The sequence below is a fragment of the Gouania willdenowi genome, chromosome 20, assembly GCF_900634775.1.
Source record: "Gouania willdenowi chromosome 20, fGouWil2.1, whole genome shotgun sequence".
Classification (NCBI taxonomy): Eukaryota; Metazoa; Chordata; class Actinopteri; order Blenniiformes; family Gobiesocidae; genus Gouania; species Gouania willdenowi.
This window is the reverse complement of record NC_041063.1, coordinates 2,906,729-2,927,228: the sequence shown is the minus strand read 5'-3', so window position 1 is coordinate 2,927,228 and position 20,500 is coordinate 2,906,729. Positions and strand designations below refer to the sequence as shown.

Here is a 20,500-nt window from a genome sequence, read left to right as displayed (position 1 = left end):
ATCTTCCTTCCATCATGTGTTTTTTTTTTTCCAAAAAAGGTGGACTCACATCCTCTGCACTCTCGCTCTTTCAGAGCCAGAAAGTGTCTGAATGGCGACTATTGTTGGCGTATGCCGGGGGCTGGGGGCACCCGCTCCCAGCGGGCTTTATGCCACGCCAACATTTGGAAATGAGAAGCGACATGTGAAAGTGCTGTTTTCCTAACGCAGTGCAACAGTGGGAATGATGACAAACAAAGCCATTGTACAGGGACACTCACAGTAAGCTATGACTAAATATTTGGCACCAAAGAAGCTTATAGTGAAAAAAACAGGTTGCACACCCTCGTACTATGGTTGGTGTGAACAGTATGGAGAAAAATACACACACTAAACAAGGAGAACTCTACATTTAGAGTGTCACAGCCTCACACACCCAAATCCTTCCTCACCTGTCAAAAGTCCTCAGGTAAGCCACTGTTTTCAGCCCATGAGCTCCAAACTAAAGATCCCAGAGACGGGGACCCCCACTGTAGCTGAAGGTGGTTGAACACAGACATGAACATTGAAAAACAGTCATGTGGAGACAGGGTCATCTATAAAGGGGAATAAAGGGGAGAGATTTTTGGGGTCCATCCATAAAGTCAGTAAAATGATGATCTATTATTCTATGAATCTGTGATAACCACATTTATTTATTCATCTGAATAATATCCACTGTTATCCAGGAAGGTTATTATTATTTGCGCCATAGTATATAGTAATTTTAAAGATATAAATGATCCTTGTTTTAGTTAGAAATAAAAAATTAAAAAAAAATGCGTAAAAGTGACCAAAAATGGTGGAAAAGGTGGTGCAATTAGATTTTAAAAACCATAGGAATTGGTTAAAATTTGCAAGTTAGCGTGGACAAAAACAGACAGAAGAAGTGGTAAAAAGGGTTCCATTATGGAACAATTAGTTTAACTGGCCAATAATGGGCATGACAAATCATGACTGTGGTTAAATTGGCAAAAATAAGCATGAAATGTGGTGAAAAGTTGTTAAGTGATAGTAAATTAGTCAACATATGCGATATTAGGTGGGAAAAGTGGTGGAAAGGGTTTATAAGTGCTGAAAATGTCTTGAAATGAGAGTAATGTAGCAAAAATGCATTAAAAGGAGGAAAAATATGGCAAGTTTAGTGTAGAAATAAGCAAAAATCGGCTCAAATTGTTAAAAAGAAAAAAAAATTCTGTTTCTTGAAGGCATCTGGCGAACCCCTCTCAGTGTCTCAACGCCAAGGTTGAGAACCACTGCTTTATACTCCCATGCAATGACTCACACTAATATGAAAGTTTAAAAAAGGAGGGGGCAGAGGAAGTCCAATGACATTAGTCGTCCAGAGAGGAAAGACGCTGCATTACACTTTCTGGCAACTTTGTTCTGGAATTGCTCCTGCTTCTGACAACTATCATAATGTGAACCTGCTATTATTAGTAATTACAAATGGTGAATAGAATACAAACTAGGCTTCCATTTTTTCTTTTTTTAACTGGAAAATATGACAAAAAGGATTTTTGGCTAACTTTTGTTGGAGTTTTGTTTAAAACAGTGCCTCACAATGACATGATCCTGGACTCTTTGTTTGTCTAACTCTTCTTTTTCTTTTTTTATTGCCTCCTCAAAGTAATCAACCCTGGAACTTGTTAACTATGATGCAAAGTCACTACTTTTCAAGTATTGTCAGTTGAGCAGAGTTAAATTGGTAATTGGTGGAAACATGTCTGGTTACATGGAGTAAAGTAGGGGAATATTTACAGTACTCTTTATTGAGGGTTTTCAAAGAAAGGTGCAAAAAAATGATGCAATTTGTATTTGGTCTGATTTGGGTGTATGTGTGTTCATGTGTGTGTGGCTTTTTACCATCTCTGTGATGCAAGATGGAATGACACACTTCAACACCAGATATGATTGGAGGTAAGCGTGTTTTAATGTCTGTGAGGCCCATTCCTGCTCTAGATTTGGGTTTATTTGCAACCGACATCTGGTGTGAAGAATTTGAGCATGTGTTTCCACTACACTTGTGTTATACCTCTAAACACTGCAGTCAAAACAGGACTCGACAGGAGTTTATTGTCACCGTTACACTCTTGCTGTTAAGTGACATCATGTCAAAACACGCGGTGCTCACAGCTCGAGCCACTCCAGTATATTTTCTCTTGTCGATCTCAGTTCAGAGGGAGAAATAATGTTTGTCAAATGCAATAGTGTTGGGTTGGGTTCATGGGTCGATGTTTTAAGGGGTCGGTACGGGCCGAGGGCCGTTTGCTTGTAGTGGAGTGCTCTGCTTGTTTTTCTTAGTGGCTAAAGAAGAATGCTGAAGGATTCAGTTTGTTTTGAGGTTAAGGTAAAAATATTTCAGCATCCATCTTTCATTTGGAGCGTACACGCCACACGTCGCCTCATGCCCCAGAACCTCAAACGTGTGATGAGTCGACCAGACCCAAGCTCAGCCAGCCTTCTCGTCATCTCCAGCACAAGGCGGCCAGCTTCCATCATGTCATCCATCTAGCAATGCTGTCCATCAGCCAGGGGGCATTGTAATTGGCCTGTAAATAGTGAATTCTGCCAGTAGCTTCTTACAGCCAATCAGAGTTGGGTGAGCATTATGAGAAAACCAAGGTCCCCTTATCTGCTGAAGTTTCTTGGAACCCTTGTGTGTTGACAGCTCTCTGTGGAATCTCACCTTTAATAAACACACACACACACACACACACTTACACAATGGGATCCAAATGTCATTCCTTTTTCTGCTCTGAATGAGGTGCAAGTCATTTGTCGTCACATACTTAATTATTTTTCCATGTTTGCAATTGTGTTGGGTACAGACAGGCATGGTTCCACTTATCATCACACGGAAAAAAACATTTCTGCTTCTGAAAGCAGAACAAAATACAATCAAAGCAAGAAATATTTTGTTCTGGAATCAGATTTCTGTTTAAATATTTAAAAAATACAGAGAAGAATATAGAAATAATGTTCTTATTCACCTGTTTGTGTACTGGTCCAGCTGGAATAAATGCATGGTAAGATAGTGATGTAACACTTTACTTTAAGTTTTATACATAAGGCTGACATTACACTGTCATTAGCATGAATACGGTGTCATGAAGGCTGTCACTAAGTGTTGTTCGCTAAATTATGACACCTTTGGAGCTACGTTGGCATTTTTTTTGAGTTAGGTGGAGGGATCTAGTGGTGTTAGGTAGGGTTAGGGTTAGGGGTTAGGATAATGAAGGGTTAGGGTAACGAACAACACTTAACTCATTCACTGCCCGCTATTTTCAAAATGGCTACCCCCCCTCACTGTCAGCTGTTTTAGAGCATTTTGACTGATTTTTAAAGACCCACAGAATATTTTGCACCATGACAATCTGAAATCTGACACCAGATTCTGAAAGATTAAAATCTCTACTTTCATCAGTTTTCATCTGTTTCTAGCTTCTTTCATTCTTCCGCAATCAGCTGTTGAATAGAGGCAAGTTTTACACAAATTGCCAGTTTCAGAGCAAAGAGCTGAGAAAACAGTAAATTTGAAGCTTTTTTTTTTTTTGCTTTAGGGACACCTCAACATTGGTTTCCTTCTATAAAACTACAAAAACAACACTGAGACCAGGCTTTTGATGGCAACATTTTTATTATTTTGCTATCTGTGTGGGAGTTGAATAGATTTCTTACTGTATTTTGACATTCATCCAAGTATCTCCCTCCGTCAGACACGCAACTTCCTCCTTGACCCGGACATGCTAAGTTTGCTCATTTGGCCAGCTTTTCAATTCTTTTTCCTCATGATCACGACACTCTCAATGGTCCACCAAAGTCCAGTTAGGTCCAGACATAATCTGGTGAGGTGTACGCTGCTATGAGCTGTTGAGAACTCCACTCTCAACTGATGTAGCATCATTTTCAGCCACATAAACTGCTTTTCTTCTTCCTCCACCTCTGCTATCAGCGCTAATCTCTCATCCAAAGAGCACTGTTGCCACCTGCTGGCTCAATAAAATATTGTCTACAAGTAAGATCTTTAAATGGAAGTTGCTTAAGGCTTTAGTGCACCCGTTCCCACTGACAGACATAATTGACGTCTTTAGACGTCATTGGCAGTCAACGTTACTAAACCAAATGACGTCACTGGCAGTCAATGAGCTAATGACAGCCTTCATGACACCTTATTCATGCTAATGACAGGTGTCATGTCATAACAATGACAGCGTAATGTCAGCCTTATGTGTAAAACAAAGTAAAGTGGTACTGATAGTGGTATCCAAACACTGCGCCCACCACCGTTTTCAAAGTCTGATATCTTGTTTCCTGGTAAGTGTAATGTCAAAATTTTAACATCTAAATAACTGGATGACATATAAGTAAGGCCTATAACTCTGTATTAAAATGCTTTTTCACCATAAACTTTCAATGGGAGTGGAAATATAAATAGTTAGCCTGACATGGTGACAATATGATATGCAAATGGTTATTCCCACATACAAAGGAAATGGTAATAACACATTATGTGATTGTATCGTATCACTTTAAAACTTAATCAAACCTCAGCCTTCGAAGTTCAACTTCTATCAAACATATTTACTATATTTGATCTTTTTCTACGGTAATTCCTGAGAAGCTTACCTTTCCATCTCTTCTACATCCATCCCAAGTGAGCGTGTTTTTCTAGCTGCCGGAAACAAAGTCAATGTTTGAAGGTCTCAATTGCTGCCAGAAAATGTAGACTTGCTAATATTTAGTTTGTTTTGATAAGTTCATATCTCAAATCTGGACTTTGTAGACTGTTTACTTTCATGTTTTCAGAACCTTTTTATGCAAAGTTCATGCACACATGAATACTTTTTTAAAGAATGTCATGATGACATGATTTAATGTTAATTGCAGACTGGTATGAATTGTCAGTCTTTGTTTTTTAGTTCTATTTGTGATAGTGACATTTGTGCACAAGATTGGTCTCATTTATGTTGTTTATTTTATATTCTATATTCACTTGAGTGGAAAAGGTAATGATAGATACCTATAGTATTTCAGTATGCCCAGAATTCCAGTTATTTTTCAAACTCCATTTTTTTGGTCTTTTTTCCCTTTCCAAAAATATCATCACAAAAGCCCAGTATCATATATCGTCTCATGAAGTTTGCATATCGTCCCATCCCTAATATTCACGTATCTTTTTCAAGGACACCAGTAGAGTCGAGCTGCTTAATAATTAAATGCTGCCTTATCTCTACTTGGTCACAAAGGGCTTAGTAAGTGTTTCTCTTTGGTCTGATTGGCCTTAGGTAGAAACCATCGACTACACACGGACACACTCACTTGTGCATTGTCACTCATGCGTACATTTGATTTGACAGATGTCTGCATTCCCTTTCTAACTTTGTGTGTATCCTCCATGGCCTGAAATGGCTTCCATGTGCTAGCAGGCGTTGAATGCTTGGCGTAAAACTTAACCTTTGCTAATACTTAGTACAACAGGAAGCCTGTCCTTGATTTCCAGGGCTTTTTACTTCCTCTGTTCCTCTATACAAGACACACACATTAATGACAATATTTAGGCTCTTGCCTGGACTGTTTAAGTATTTGGTGCATTGGACCAGGTCTTTCTCATTAGTGGAAATGCATGATTGGAGGCAGATCATAGCCACACTGTGGATATCAGTTGTGGGGATGGGGGGTGGGGTGCTCTTCAGTGCTTCCAAGGTATATTTTTTTGGAGTGGCTAATATACCCCATGAGGAATAGAAATATATAGACTAACAATTTGCATCAACAGTCAGGTGATAGAGAGGTCGTTTTCTGATCGAGAGGTTGGGGGTTTGATCCCAGTCTATAAGTGTCCTTGGGCAAGACACTGAACCCTATTTAAATTATATTTCAATTCAATTCAACTTTATTTATATAAGTACAAATTACAACCTGTCATCTCAAAAAAATGGAGCAGCTCCAAATCTTTGTGCTTATAGTTTGTTTATCCATGTCTGTTCCCTTTCTATTTGTATTTACTGCACATGCTCATTTGTGTTTCCTTGTCCTCATAATGCATTGTCTTTCAAAGCCACATCCTGTGTTTGGTCCCACTTCCTCTATTTGGTCCAGGTTTGCATTCTCACATCATAAAAACTACAGCAGGCTTTTTTTGAGGCAAACCGAGACCTTTACACTTTACAGCGGGCCAGATGTCACTTGTTTGCTCCGCTGCAGACTTTAAAAGAGTGTTAACACCACAGCAAATGGACCGGACTATCCAAGGAAACTAAGCCAGGTTTGGACCAAAGAGGTATACTGTATGTAATGATGAGGGCCTGAAGTCCAACCGTCCTATAACTGTTCTCTATTCTATGTAGTGTTGTGGTAGTCGAGACCGGTCTTGGTCTCGAGACAAAATTTTAAAGGTCTCGGTCTTGTCTCGGACTCGGGATTTTCTCTCAAGACCGTTAGAGACCAGCACTAATTCCTGCTATTTTTAACTTTTTTTATAATGTGATAATAACAGGGAGAAGAACAGGATAAAACAATCCTTTATTCATTCTTTAATCCACTCTGTATAATGACCACAACCTTCCTTAATGTGACTGTTCGCTACTGTGTCAGTTTGGACCGCAGATCGGAAGGGAGATGTGAACAATCACCGGTAAAAATCCCAGTAAAACTCCAGAAAACAATCAGCAGTAATAAATATTATCTCCCTGGTAAAGACAGTAGCTCTAACAACTGGTAAAATGATAAACTGATGATATTACAGCCTGTGAATGCAGTATGGGGGACGCACTTCTGGGTCCTAGTGCCTGACAACTGGTGAAGCCTGTTTCATTTACTGAGGTCCATGTGTGTTTATGTGTGTCCGTGTGTGTCAGCATGTTTATGCATCTGTCCATCCACTCTTTTCATTATATCCATGTCTTTTAAGGCTTTATTACATAGTATTGGCTGTAGTCCGGGCCGCCGCCATCTTGGATTATGTCGTCACCAGTGCGTCATCACCACAATTTGCACAAGCGCAGAATGACTCAAATAACTGTAAAGAGGTCTTATATTAGTCTATTTTCTTTTTAAAGTGGTGTTTTTTTGTGTCTTTAGACTCCTATTACATTTATGTATATAATATGTTCCCCACAATATAAACAGGTTCACAATATAATTATTTTTTATAGTTTCTGTTTCCACTGTATCAGAATAATAATAATTCTCAACAATAACTATTGATTGATTTGTCACATGACTGTTCCAGGGTTTGAGTTTGTTTTATTTAGTTTCACATCTACCTGTAGCTCTATGTTTTTTAGACTGATGACAACTTGTTTGTAGTTTTATTTCAGAAAGTTTCACTTTTACAGTTACAGTTGGGACCTTTGTAATTAAATATCCTAATTACATTACAGCAACCAAATTAAACTGTATCAACTAAGTGAATTAATAAAAATAACCTGTGTAAAGGCTTTTTCAAACTAAAAAATTATCTTGTGAAATCTGTGACCTGTTGACCTGCACAACTCAAAGAATCAGAATCAAGAATCATTATTTCTTGGTAGAAATACTTTTAAACACTTGCTGTACATTCAGCTGACATAAAAATATTGTTTTCAAATATGTAGAATAATTGTGAATTTATCAGAAGCAGTAGTAGTTTTAATATTTTAGTTATTTTTTGCAGGCACCTTTTTTGTCTGTCAAATGTATTTAAAATAAACTAAAATTAAAGAGAGAATGTTATTTAACCTTATTTATATATTTTTTTAATTTGAAAAAAAAAAATGTTTATGGTCTTGGCCTCGCCTTGTCTCGGTCTTGGTCTTGACTTGGTCTCGGTGCATTCTGGTCTCGGGCAAGTCTTGGATAGTGTGGTCTTGAACGCAACACTAATTCTATGCTTTAAAGTACTAGTTAAATGCAATTAGTGCTAATCTAATTTCCTTTCCTTTATTTCTCTTGTTCTTGGCTAGTGGCTAGTTAGATAGTTTTAACTGTCTAGTCCTCCTTAACAGTTTGACTTAACTCTGGTCAACTTACATTTATGTTTTAGACAAATCTCCCTTATTGTTAGGATATACTAACAAATGTCCTTTTTTTCCACATTATTACACCACTCTCAACAGCACATTGTTACTAATCAGGTGTTGAAAACTCCTTTAAATGTGTGAGTATTTGCATTACAATACTTTCACTGTACTTTTTTAACCTTTACAGTGGTGTTTTGTTTCAGTGAAGAAAAACTAAAATTGTCATTCTGTCTTTTTACCACTCTTTTTTTTTTTTTTTTGTTATCACACCTTTGAGATATATTTTCTTTGTAGTCATTCACTTGCTAAGACCCTCACTCACACCCACTAATTTCATCTTTCTCCATTTCTCACTCAGCCTCCTTTCCTAACCTTCATCCCATTTAGCGTGTGGGCCCTGACCCATATAGATACAGTATGTTATATTTAGGATCAGTGGGTCAAATGCTCTCATCTAAATAAAAAGAGGTTACTCGTACTAAAGAAATATCTTTGTGTTTGCTCCCATTTTTCAGACGGATAAAAACAGACCCAGTTACAGTACTTAAATAGACATTAAATATGTTGTTGTCACGCAGGAGGTTTGGACTTTTCTTACTTTTTGCTGCCCTCTAATCACTACTGCCACTTCCAATAGAAGTTTATGAACAATAGAACTTGATCAACTTAATGTATTTAAACAAACAAGAAAATAAACAAATAATAATAATAATAATAATAATTAACAAATTATACACAAGTTTGAAAAATGACTATTATATATATCTAAATAACCATGTGAAAATGCATATAGACGTAATATTATATACATATATAGATATACATACATATACCTATATACACACAATTACACTACTTAAATATTCCTATAAATACAGTAGATAGTACATACAGTCTGTGTGTGTGGATGTGTGTGTGGAGCAAATATCTCCCAGACGCAGTGCCAGTTAGACCTGAAACTCGGTCGACGGGTTCCAGATACCCCGAGTGTGTGTATCTGTTATTTTGGAGTAATTTGGTCCTTTCAAAATGTTTATTTTAATTTTATTTCACTTCTGGACGGCCCCGAAATGAAACCTATTCAGCTTTTGACCTCAGGGTGTGAGGGGGCGCTAGCGCACCATCTGTTGAGACGACTTCCGGCATCCATTTTGAAGGTGAAACAGATGAACTGTGAATCAACTGCTATTCATCCACGTTCCAAATAGTGTGTGCATCTGTTATTTTGGAGTAATTTGGTGAAGCAAAACGGTAAAAACATTAATTTTATAATTAAAGGTCAATATTAAAAACGTTTTTGTACCGCTAAAAGTCATTAAAGTGAATATTTCATGGTTATTTAATATTATTCCCGTGATTCCAAACTTCCTTTAAATCTCCAGTCACGGACTTCACTTCCTCCTTCGTCTCATGACTGTGGGCAGTGGCTGTGCTGACGGTCATTAGTCGACTTTATCACAAACTATCTGGTTATTCAGACAGAGGAATGTAATGTTTTTGTGGTCCACAACATGGCTCTACTTTGATTATTGTTTGTTCTGCGCAAGGGCAAGTGTTCTTAAATTATTCTACGTGCTAAGAAAGGATGCTAGCAGCTACAATGTAAACACACACACGCATGCACGCACACACACGGCTGATGCGGAGCACACAGAGCCGTTTAGAGAGAGTTGCGACTTTGGTTTTGCAAAACGTTTATTTTTCGCGGTACTTCGGTGTCTCTTAGCTAGACGTGTGTGTGTGTGTGAAGATAACGCATGGAGGAGATGGATGTAGACACACACACACACACACAGTATTTATAATAAAAATATACTAAATGAATAAAATGAAACTAAAAACTAAACAATATTAATACAAAATGTACACAAAATGACAACAGAATAGCATTAAAATAAACAAAAAGGCTCCAAAAACACACAAAATTACTCCAAAATACATACATTACAGAAAAATACACCAAACAACAACAAAAATATGAAAAATATTTGTACATAAAGTACACAAATTGACAACAGAAATGCATTAAAATATACAAAAAGGCTCCAAAAACACACAAAATTACTCCAAAAAACATACATTTCAGAAAAATACACCAAACAACAAACATATGAAAATGACTCTAAATACACAAAACTAAATATTTATACAAAAATACACAAAATAACAACAGAAATGCACAAAACTACACTAAAAAGATATGAAAATACACAAAAATATTCCAGAATCACACTGCAATGGCAACAAAAAACAATGATATAAAAATGCACAAAAAGACAACAGAAAGATACAAAAATACACATAATGACTCCAAAAACATACATTACAGAAAAATACATCAAACCAAAAAATATAAAAATGAGTAACAAAAACAATAATTATACAAAAAATGCACAAAAACACAACAGAAAGATCCAAAAATACACAATTATACCCCTTATGCTGCCACATGAATGCATACTTCCGACGTGGCACTGTACTAGTATACATAAATCTACATTAAATAATTATCCATGAAAATACATTAAATATATACACACTAAACAAATATTTATATGTACAAAGTGTGTGTGTGCGTGTGCGCATGCGTGCGTGCGTGCGCGGAGCAAATATCTCCCCGACTCGGTGTGAGTTCAACCTGAAACTTGGTCAACGGGTTCCAAATACCCAAAGTGTGTGTATCTGTTATTTTGGAGTAATTTGGTCATTTCAAAATGTTTATTTTAATTTTATTTCACTTCTGAACGGCCCCGAAATGAAACCTATTCAACGTTTGACCTCAGGGTGTGAGGGGGCGCTAGCGCTCCATTTATATCTATTTCACTGCACCGCTCCTCACCCGAGCAAGAGTCACGTGTGCGGCCAGAGCCAATCGCTGCGCACACAGCCAAGCAGACACGGACTGTAAACACACGAGTGAGAGAGAGTAGGGTAATTTAGACCGAAACACGGGAGCTCTCTGAATAGATCATTTGAAAACGTCAGCCACTGGTGAGTCTTTTACAGACACATTTCCCATTGTTTAAACCATACAACTGTTCAATAACGCGCTGTTTCATTAGAGTCGGTGTTAAACTCAACCTGTTCAATACTCCATCTGGAAAACTGCAGATTCTCTGTGGTGCCGTGCATGGAAGCTAAGCTCTGACCGCTCGGTTTGAAGGTACAAAATGATTTTTGTTTTTAAAAAAAGACAGCCGAATTGTAGATACTTTAATTTACTTACTCACTCATGTAGTTTGGAGCTTTACGTTTTGTTTTTCGCAGTTTTGTTACTTTTCTGATTGGCACTACAATGTCTATGGAGTTTGGTTATCAGCGTCTCAAACATTTCATGGAACACACACACACGGTATTTATTTTTTTATTTTTTTATTTAAATTTAAATATACTAAATGAGTAAAATAAAACACAAAAAACTGCACAAAAAGACAAGTGAAAGAATGAAAATACACATGACTCCAAAAAACATACATTGACTCAAAATACACAAAACTAAATATTTATACAAAAAATACACAAAATGACAACAGAAATGAACAAAATTACACAAAATGACTCCAGAATCACACTACAATGGCAACAAAAAACTATAATTATACAAAAAATGCACAAAAACACATCAGAAAGATATGCAAATACACATAATGACTCCAATAAACATACATTACAGAAAGATACACCAAACAAAAAAAATATAAAAGTGAGTAAAAAAAAAACACATTTATCATGTTCATGCCCCATAAAATTAATCCAGGGAAATCACACACGCTGTTTTGTTTTGCACCTGCAAATAAACCCCTTTATAACACTACAGAGTACAGAGTATGTACACCTCTTTGTACATCCAACCTTCAAACACACACTCATTGGACATAATTAACTCTACTCAAGCTCCCACATGAATGCATACTCCCGACGGGCACTGTACTAGTTTTAGCAATAATGTTTTATACTTTTTTTTTTAAACTGAATTATGTTTTTACTTTGTTGTATATCATTCTCCAACCTTTCAATAAAATCACCCCATAGTATACAAATGTTTTTCATTGTTATTCATGCGCTTTGTGCCTTTTAAAATTTAGATTTCACCTTAAATTCTGAACTCCTTCTCTTTCTGTGAGCATTACGCAGATGTTTGTTGGCAGTAAGTAACTATTCATAAACTTGAACATGAGTGATTTTACAGTTAAAGTTGTGAAAGTGGTCATTCGTTTCTCAAACATTTATAACTAAAATTCAAACAGTAAGCCTTAATGCACAAACTATATACATATATGAACCATAAAAGAGCAGATTCAATACATAGTTGTAATAATGCAGTGTAGACAGTGGCTGGATATTTACCAGATGCGCTGAGATTGAAGCGTAAATGGTCAACCTTTCAACTGCCACCACCCACCTATAGGGACACAATAAAAACATTCCTTATACCACTGGCCAGTTAATGACCACATGTCTCAGATTATTTCAGATTTTCTGCAGACTTCCTCATCACACCCTGTTGTCTGTGGCTCTGTCTCTTTCCAAGTGCTGCTGTAGATATGATGACATTTGCACGAGAAGTGGCCTTGCTGCCTGTCTGGGGGCCATTGCCTCACAGACAACACCTGCTTTAAGTCACAGTGGGGGAGGGGGTTAGATGTGACCCTGACACTGGGGTCTGACAGTATCTCCCCTGTCTGTGACCTGTTTCTGCTCTCCTATTGAAACCTCTAACGTTGCTGAAATTAACCTAATTACCCTGTTCATATCCCACCTCTGGATAGCCCATACTGTCCTATCCTCATGTCCTTCCCTCTTTCCATCAAACATCCCTGAGGCCTTGAGGAAACTATTATCTAGAAGGAAAACCATTAGAGATGAATCGGTTGTGAAAACAACCAAGATGACGTGTTAATGGCACGGCTGAAGTGGCACAAACCAGAGGCTCCTTTAGTCTTTGAGGAATATTTTTCTGTTGATCACTTCACTGATAGTTGGAGACATGTTGGGGAAAGAAAACAAGATATTAACACAAACTGGGGTGGCAAACTCTGATTGCACTCCAGCGGTTGACCCGGGCAGCGGTGGGTTCAGACAGTTGAAGCAAAGCACTGCAGCGTCATGGGGGGAGTGAAGCTTCAAACTGGTTCTTTTTTTTGGCAAAAGAAATGAAAACATTAAGGGATGATGAGAATAGCAGCTCAGAAAGATTGGGAGGACATAAAACAGCAATGATAATCTATGTGTTGACATGACGGCCCATCTATCTGGTGGAGGTCAAGATGACGCCACATGTTGGGGTCCATTATGTTGTCTTTTTCTCCCTGGCCAGCCTGGCTACTTATTCAAGTTTCTAATGAAGCTAGCTTGTTTCTCTCTGGTACCAAAACGCCTTTTGTAAAGTGAATGTATTGTGTCCTTAGAAACCCAATTATCAGGCCTTTAATTTACTCTTTAAAAAAACAAAACATTTTAGGCTTTATGTTTTCTTTTTGCACAATATAAAAACCTCTAAAGATCTTGTACAGATCTCCAACAATGGAACTAAAGCCTTGTTTTGCTACTGCAGCATCTGTTAGGCTGTGAATGATCAATTTACAGATAAAATGTAACTCAATACACACTCTTGATGTTAAAAGGTAGGTGCACCCCTGCCTTCTGCTGAGCTGCCACTAGGAGGAACATTTAAAAAAAAAAAAAAAAAAAAAAAAGCCTTGATTATGGGCATTACTGCTGTAACAGTAAGACACGCCCAGCTACTGTTATTTTGGGGTGTACTTACTCTTTAAACGTGTGAATAGTGGGTCCAAATGTTGACGTACCTAAATTATTCACCTCTAATGTGTTGACATGCCTAATGCTGTCAGACGCCCCTTGTGGTTTTTACATCATTTTAACCAACAGAAGCACTCTTTTCTGACCATGTGCTATGCATGGCTGATTTTTAACATGTAATTAAAAAAAACGACTTTATTACTCTTAATGCAACCTTTAAAAACTAAGGGATGGATTCACTAAGAGCTAAAATAAAAGGTAGTAAATCAAGTGCGTCTCTAAATCTTTTGGTGACGCCGTTTCTTCACCTGCTGTGGGGAATTCATTAACATTGTGGCTCAAATTGGTGCGCGTGTAGACGTGGTTGAGACCGCCCTGATTTTGCTCGTTCAACGTGGAGAGGTGGACTTCTTTGTCTACATTCAATAATGTAGAAAACAAAAGAAAGAAATAATAGTGCGGATGAATAAACTTTAAAACCTAATGTTCTTTTTTCCTCATCATTTACTGTGGCTTCTCCATCAGCTCCTGTAACTTTGCTCTTATCAGTCCATGGAAAACAGAAGCAGCTTTGGACGCAAACTGTCCTGTTGATCTGTTGATGCCTTTGGTCTGAGTTACTGCAGCAACGGAGAAATCCGTCTACTGAGCATCATCCAGCAGGTCTGGGCTGTCATACACACGCTCAAATGTGAACCTTGTTGCATTGCAGCTGGTCAGCTGATTCTAGCCTGACGCTTCTGCCGTCAACTCGACACGAGAGTTTGACTGTCAAAACATGGAGACAAAGATACAGGAGCTCACTGGCGCGGTGTGTCCATAGCGACATCCATGGAGCTCTGCACACACCATCCTTTGCACCGCAGAGTGCCACACCGGCCCTTTCACACACACTTTACTCTGCATTTTCTTTCAGTTGCTGTTCATATTTTTTTGTGATCAAAACTTTTATTGAATTATTTGGGGGGGGGGTACAGGCACCTGCCTGCTTTCATATATGTTTCAGATAAAGTTCAGTGATTGCCCATTGTCTCTGGTTCAAGGAGATGAACTTGGATAAAAAACAGTTCCATGCTTGAGCAGTCGCTGGCCAAACCTTGTGCAGTCGTATGTTCGAGGTTGATGATATTAATCAGTCTTTGAGACCAGACGATTTCATACACATACCTGAAGTAAACCTGTTTTAAAATATATATATATATATATTTTTTTTTAGCAGAGGTAAAACCTGCAAACACCAACTTGAGTTGAATTTGTGATAAAGTTTCATCAGTATTATCATTAAGGAGACAAAATCCAGGAGTTTCCATGAGAACAGAATTCAGAAATATTTTGACAATCCCAAAACATGTGTAAGAATGTCCCAAGTGAAGCAGTTCCACATATATGTTTTTTGTAAGTTTTAGTGTCATTTGGAATCTCTTATCGGGTGTAATGTAAGCTCTAAGCATGGTCTTGAAGTTAATTAGTTGGTGCGCTAGATTTTTGGAAGTCGAAGTGAGGTTGCACCAGATCTTCCTCCAATCTAGGTTCATGTCTAAATTGCCCAGTTCTTTATTCCACACAGATTCAATTGGTAGAACTTTAGTGCTGTGCTCTATCAGTTGATGGTATATTAAAGAAACAGAGGGTCTATCCAGTCACAGAGAAATCAATTTTAGCATGGGATGTGCCAAAAGGGGAAAATTCCAGGGAACTCCATAAGCTTTTAAGGCTGATTTTATCTAAAAGTAAACAAAGTAGGAGGAAGCAGTAAGTGAAAAATGTGTTTTTAAGTCCTGTATCGATCGAAGACCGTGAGTGTCGTAAGTATAACCCAGTGTGTGTACTCCTTGTGATGACCAAAATGGCTGATTAAATGGTTTGTTACCACATATTAACCTTGTATTGTGCCATATCGGCGTGCTCTGACATAAATTTAAAGGGCCGCCCATCCAACGTTCTACTTTCTTCTACATCTGTATAGAATTTGCAATGATGGGCTCAAAGTTATTTTTGATTGTTTTGTTTGACAAGCTGGAGAACAGAATATCTTGTAGCCTGTGTGGTAATATTTTAACAGATTCTATTTTCCAAGCAGTAGTGGATTGCGTATCTACACATCTGTTTATTGTTCTGATCTGACATGACCAATAGTAAAGTTCAAAGTTTGGGACTGTCTGACAGTTTGGGTCGTTGCAGTGTATTTAGACGAAGCCTAAAGCCGAGGCCGTCTTCCTTGCCAAATACATTTTGAAACCATGGAGTGGATGTCTTTAAAGTAATTTGGAGGAGGGCAGAGTGGTAACATAGAAAAATGGACGTTGAGACGGGCAGTACATTCATTTCGACCATGATAATCCTACCTTGAAGAGAGGTTCTTGAACTTTTCCATCTTTGAATTTCTAACTTTATTTTGCTTAGTATAGCGTTGAAATTGTCTTGATTAATTTCATGCAAGTTTTTATGAATTGTAATGTCCAGATATATAAAAGATTTTTCAGGTTGATTACCTACTGGAACATTAAATGTTTTCATCTATATTATTTAAAGGCATGAGCGCTGATTTTGTCCAGTTAGTTTTGTAACCTGATAAGTTGCTGAAATTATTGAATACCTTAATAACTGGTTGGATAGAAGTGGCTTAGTTGTTTAGGAACAAGATTATATCATCTGCATACAAAGATATAAAATGGTTATGGTCACAAATTTTAAAAGGAAATGCTGTAGATTGTCTAATGGCTTGTGCTAGAGGTTCCAGAGAGGGACACCTCTGTCATGTTCCACGCTGTAAAGCAATAGGGGAAGAGATAATGTCACCTGTTAAAATGCATGCTAAAGGAAAATAGTAAAGTGTTGTGATTATTGTTATAAAATTATTTTTAAATCCAAAACATTGTAGTACCACCCACATATCTGCATCAAGCGAGAAGGCCTTTGATAGGATACAGTGGGAGCTTGGATGTGTTTCTGCCATATCTATGATGTCATGTTATCCGATGCATATCGCCCCTTTATAAAGCCTGTTTGATCTTCATTGACTAAAGATTTAATAACGTTCTCAAGGTGAAGAGCAAGTGCTTTAGCATATATCTTCAGTTGATAGTAAGGAAATTGGTCTAAAATTGGAGCATTCCAAAGGATCTTTTCCATTTTTCAAGAGTAAGGTTATGAGTGCTGTTTTTTGATATCTATGAACCACTTTTAATCGCAAAGTTAAATGATTTAAATATGAGGAGGCCCGCTATATCCCAGAGTTCCAAATACAGCTCTGGTGGGAGACCATCCAGGCCAGGTGATTTACCTTTGTTGAGACTTTTCAAAGCCCTATGCAACTCATCCAACTTTAACTCAGTTTCCAAATCATTTTCATTTTCTTGTCGTGGAGTGGGAAGCTCTAAATTGTTAAGAAATTGTGTACATGTATAGTATCATCATGAATAATCTCAGATTTAAATAACTTTTCATAAAAGGATAAAAATGTTGTATTAATGACCTGTAGATTTGTTGTGGTTTTGCCATCAGGTTTATTTATTGCTGAGATATGAGCTTTTATTTTACATTCCTTCAGCATAAGCACCTGCAGGTGACTAGGTCTCTCTCATTCAAAGTAGTGTTTTTGCCTAGTTCTATGCAGGATAAATTCTGCCCTTGACGGGGACAGTGTTTTATTCATTTTTTAAAGATGTCAGAAGTTTGGCCTGAACCTCTGTGAAGTTATTTTTTGTAGTTTCTACTGATTGTATTTTATTTTCAAGATTTGATATTTGTCGAACTCTTGTCTTTGCTAGAGTTGAAGAGAATGAGATACAGAAATCATCCCATATTATCTATTAATGACATTAAAAACTCTTGTGCATTCATATCTTTTTTTTTAATTGAGTTTTGATAAATCCTGAGTTAGTTTGTGAGGACATATTTAGTCTCCTCCTTGGTGTTTTTATTTTAATATTGGGTAAATTAATGTTGCACTGTAGTGCAGAGTGATCAAACAATAGTCTTGGTAAAACAGTGATGGATTTATTAAAGCTGGGCTATCAAGAGATGGATTAAGAACTGCATTGAAATCGCCCCCCCCACTATAAGGGAACAATCATTTTGTTCTAATGGTGCGTTTCCAATGTAATTAAAAAAAGTCTCTATTAGGTTCATTTGGGCATTCTATATATGGATGTAAAAGCTAATTTATGATTAAGTATGTTAATGGACAAAAGCAAGTCTTTCTTTCCCATCATTCCCAGTGATGTACACTTGAATGAAATTTTCTGGGTAAGAATGCAAACCCTTGGTTTTATTCAGGGCGCGTGATGATGCAACAAATCTGTAGTGTTTATTTTGGAATCGGGCCACATCACATTGTTTTAGGTGTGTCTTTTGTATGGGGGCAATATCTGTCTTTCTGCGGTGTAAGTACTCAAGAACACAAGTGCGTTTGATAGCAGAGTTAAGGCCATTCACATTAAGTGATAATATATTCAGTACACATATTATTCAGCTACCAAGATGTGTTTGCGCTAATGTAAGATCAAGCATAACTGCGTAATCACCCTGCCAAATGCTGTATATTTGTCCCAAATACCGCTGTAATATATAGTAATAATATGTCTGTAAAGAGGAGGGGGTGGGAGAAACTATATCCAAAAACTAACACAGACTGCACAAACAAAAACAGTTGTTCCGCAAGAACATAAACTCCGGCTGATCCGTGACCAATCCACTCCAACGCTCAACAAATTGTGCCAGATAGCCACACAGTCATTTAAACACAAAAAATGAACGCATTCGACAATACTAGAACCAGCAAAGTCAGGCTGGATTGTACGTTAATGTTAACCCATCAACAGAGCCTGTTTAGAAGAACAGAAGTACTGGACTGGCAAATAAACAGTTGCTAATTAAACAATACAATTTCCAATGTTACCCAGAAAATGCTTAAACATATAGAACTTATATATGTCAGGTAAGACTCGAAGGCTCATTTGTCCATGTCCACCTGGTTACCCTCTCTGTTGTCCTGGAGATATGCGTGTGCCTCTGTAATGCTGTGTTCACACCGAATGCGTCTTCTGTGGCACGGGACGCATCTGCCGCACGAAACGTTCGGCAGGTTTTGCAGGATCAAAAAATGTCCCCATTCGCATCTTACGCACATCTGAAGCAAAGCCCCGCCCACCAGCGATACATCCAACTTGGTGAGTTTCACTGCCTGCTGAAGCGAGGAGCTGCGCTCCTTTTTTTCATCTCATGAACATAAACTAACAGTGAAAAAAGCCGGTGTGATTGGCGGCTAATGCTATCCTAGCTCAGTGCCGACTTTCAAAGATGAAAACCACAGAGAACCTTTACCTGCTACTACCACCTCCTCGCTGATTCTCCTCCACGCCAAATCTTTCCTAGTCTGGTCCTGGTTAAAAAGGCCATGTCATGCAACTCCAGGTGGTCACACACAGCTTCTATTCTATGGTTGAATGGGTGAACAGACCAGTGTTCATGTTGATAGCCTGACGTCATCATCAGCAAAGACTCTGATTGGCTCATGAGAAACAGTCGCAGGAGTTCAATATTTTCAACTTTTGCGAATATGCGGATATGCGTAAAATTGGGAGCGCGCTCGCACAGCCAACGCCCTTGACATGTGGATTGGACCGCACCGCTGCACAGGAAAGATTTCGCATCGGGGACGCACCTATCCATTCACTGTGTATGTTTTCTGGACGTATGGACATTTCATGATGCATCTGGTGTGAACGCGGCATTAACAGGCCTGAGGCTGTTACCCTGGCGACCGTTCCACTCTTGCGTTGCGCTGCAACAGGGGCTCTCCGTAGGAGAGGGTTGAGGAAATCTTCAGCCGTTTGGGGAGAGTCGAACATCCTCTTCTCACCTTTGTACTGAAGTTTATTTCGTGAAGGATAGATAATGAATGGCTCCAGATCCATGTCTTTAGCCTTCTTCATGACAGAGCTGCAGCTCTTCCTCCTGGCTGTCGTTGCTGGGCTGCTGTTGGGGAAAATCTAGGGTTGGGCGATATTGACAGAAAAAAAAATTATCCCGATAATTTCTGGTATTTATCACGACAATGATAAAAATCAAGATAAATAAAAACTATTTAAAAAAAAAAAAAAATCACAACTTAGTGTAAACAGGTTCCTTACAAACAAATAAATGTGAATACTGTACATCAACACTAGACACATTTAAAAAGACTCAGAGTTCATCAGCTGATATTTTATGCAATACATTTGTGCATGTGGATCACTCTACTAGTGTTATTGTATGTAATTCATTTATTTCCTCACTTGAAATTATTTTTAAAGAAAAAGCACATGAAAAGTACAAATAACTCCAATAGTGTTTTACTGCTGATGAAGCTTGTTTATTTCATATCTGATAATGAGTTACATAAAGAGTTACATGATTTCCTATAATTAATCCAGATCAAGCTTGATGATTTAATCATTCAGTATATTTATGTGTAATAATCTCTTTTTTTTTTTTTTGTTTCACCTTGTCTGCACATGCTGTCAAAGGTCAACACTACAAGAAGTACAATTATTATGAGACAGCAATGCATGTTTTGTTATTGTAATAAAAATAAATTGATTTATTTAATTTTGACCATCACCAAGATCAGGAGAAACTGGTCCATGCTTTTATCTCCAGCAGACTGGACTATTGTAATGGTCTTCATCAAACATCTACAGCTGGTTCAGAACGCTGCAGCTCAGGTCTGAACCAGT

At 37.8% G+C, this 20,500-nt stretch overlaps 1 protein-coding gene across 2 annotated transcripts in view; it reads left to right on the top strand.

Annotated features, from left to right (window-relative positions):
- Nucleotides 1-20,500, top strand: part of mpp7a (MAGUK p55 scaffold protein 7a) — a 235,382-nt gene that overhangs the window by 141,441 nt on the left and 73,441 nt on the right. The gene's annotated exons all lie outside the window — the stretch shown is intronic.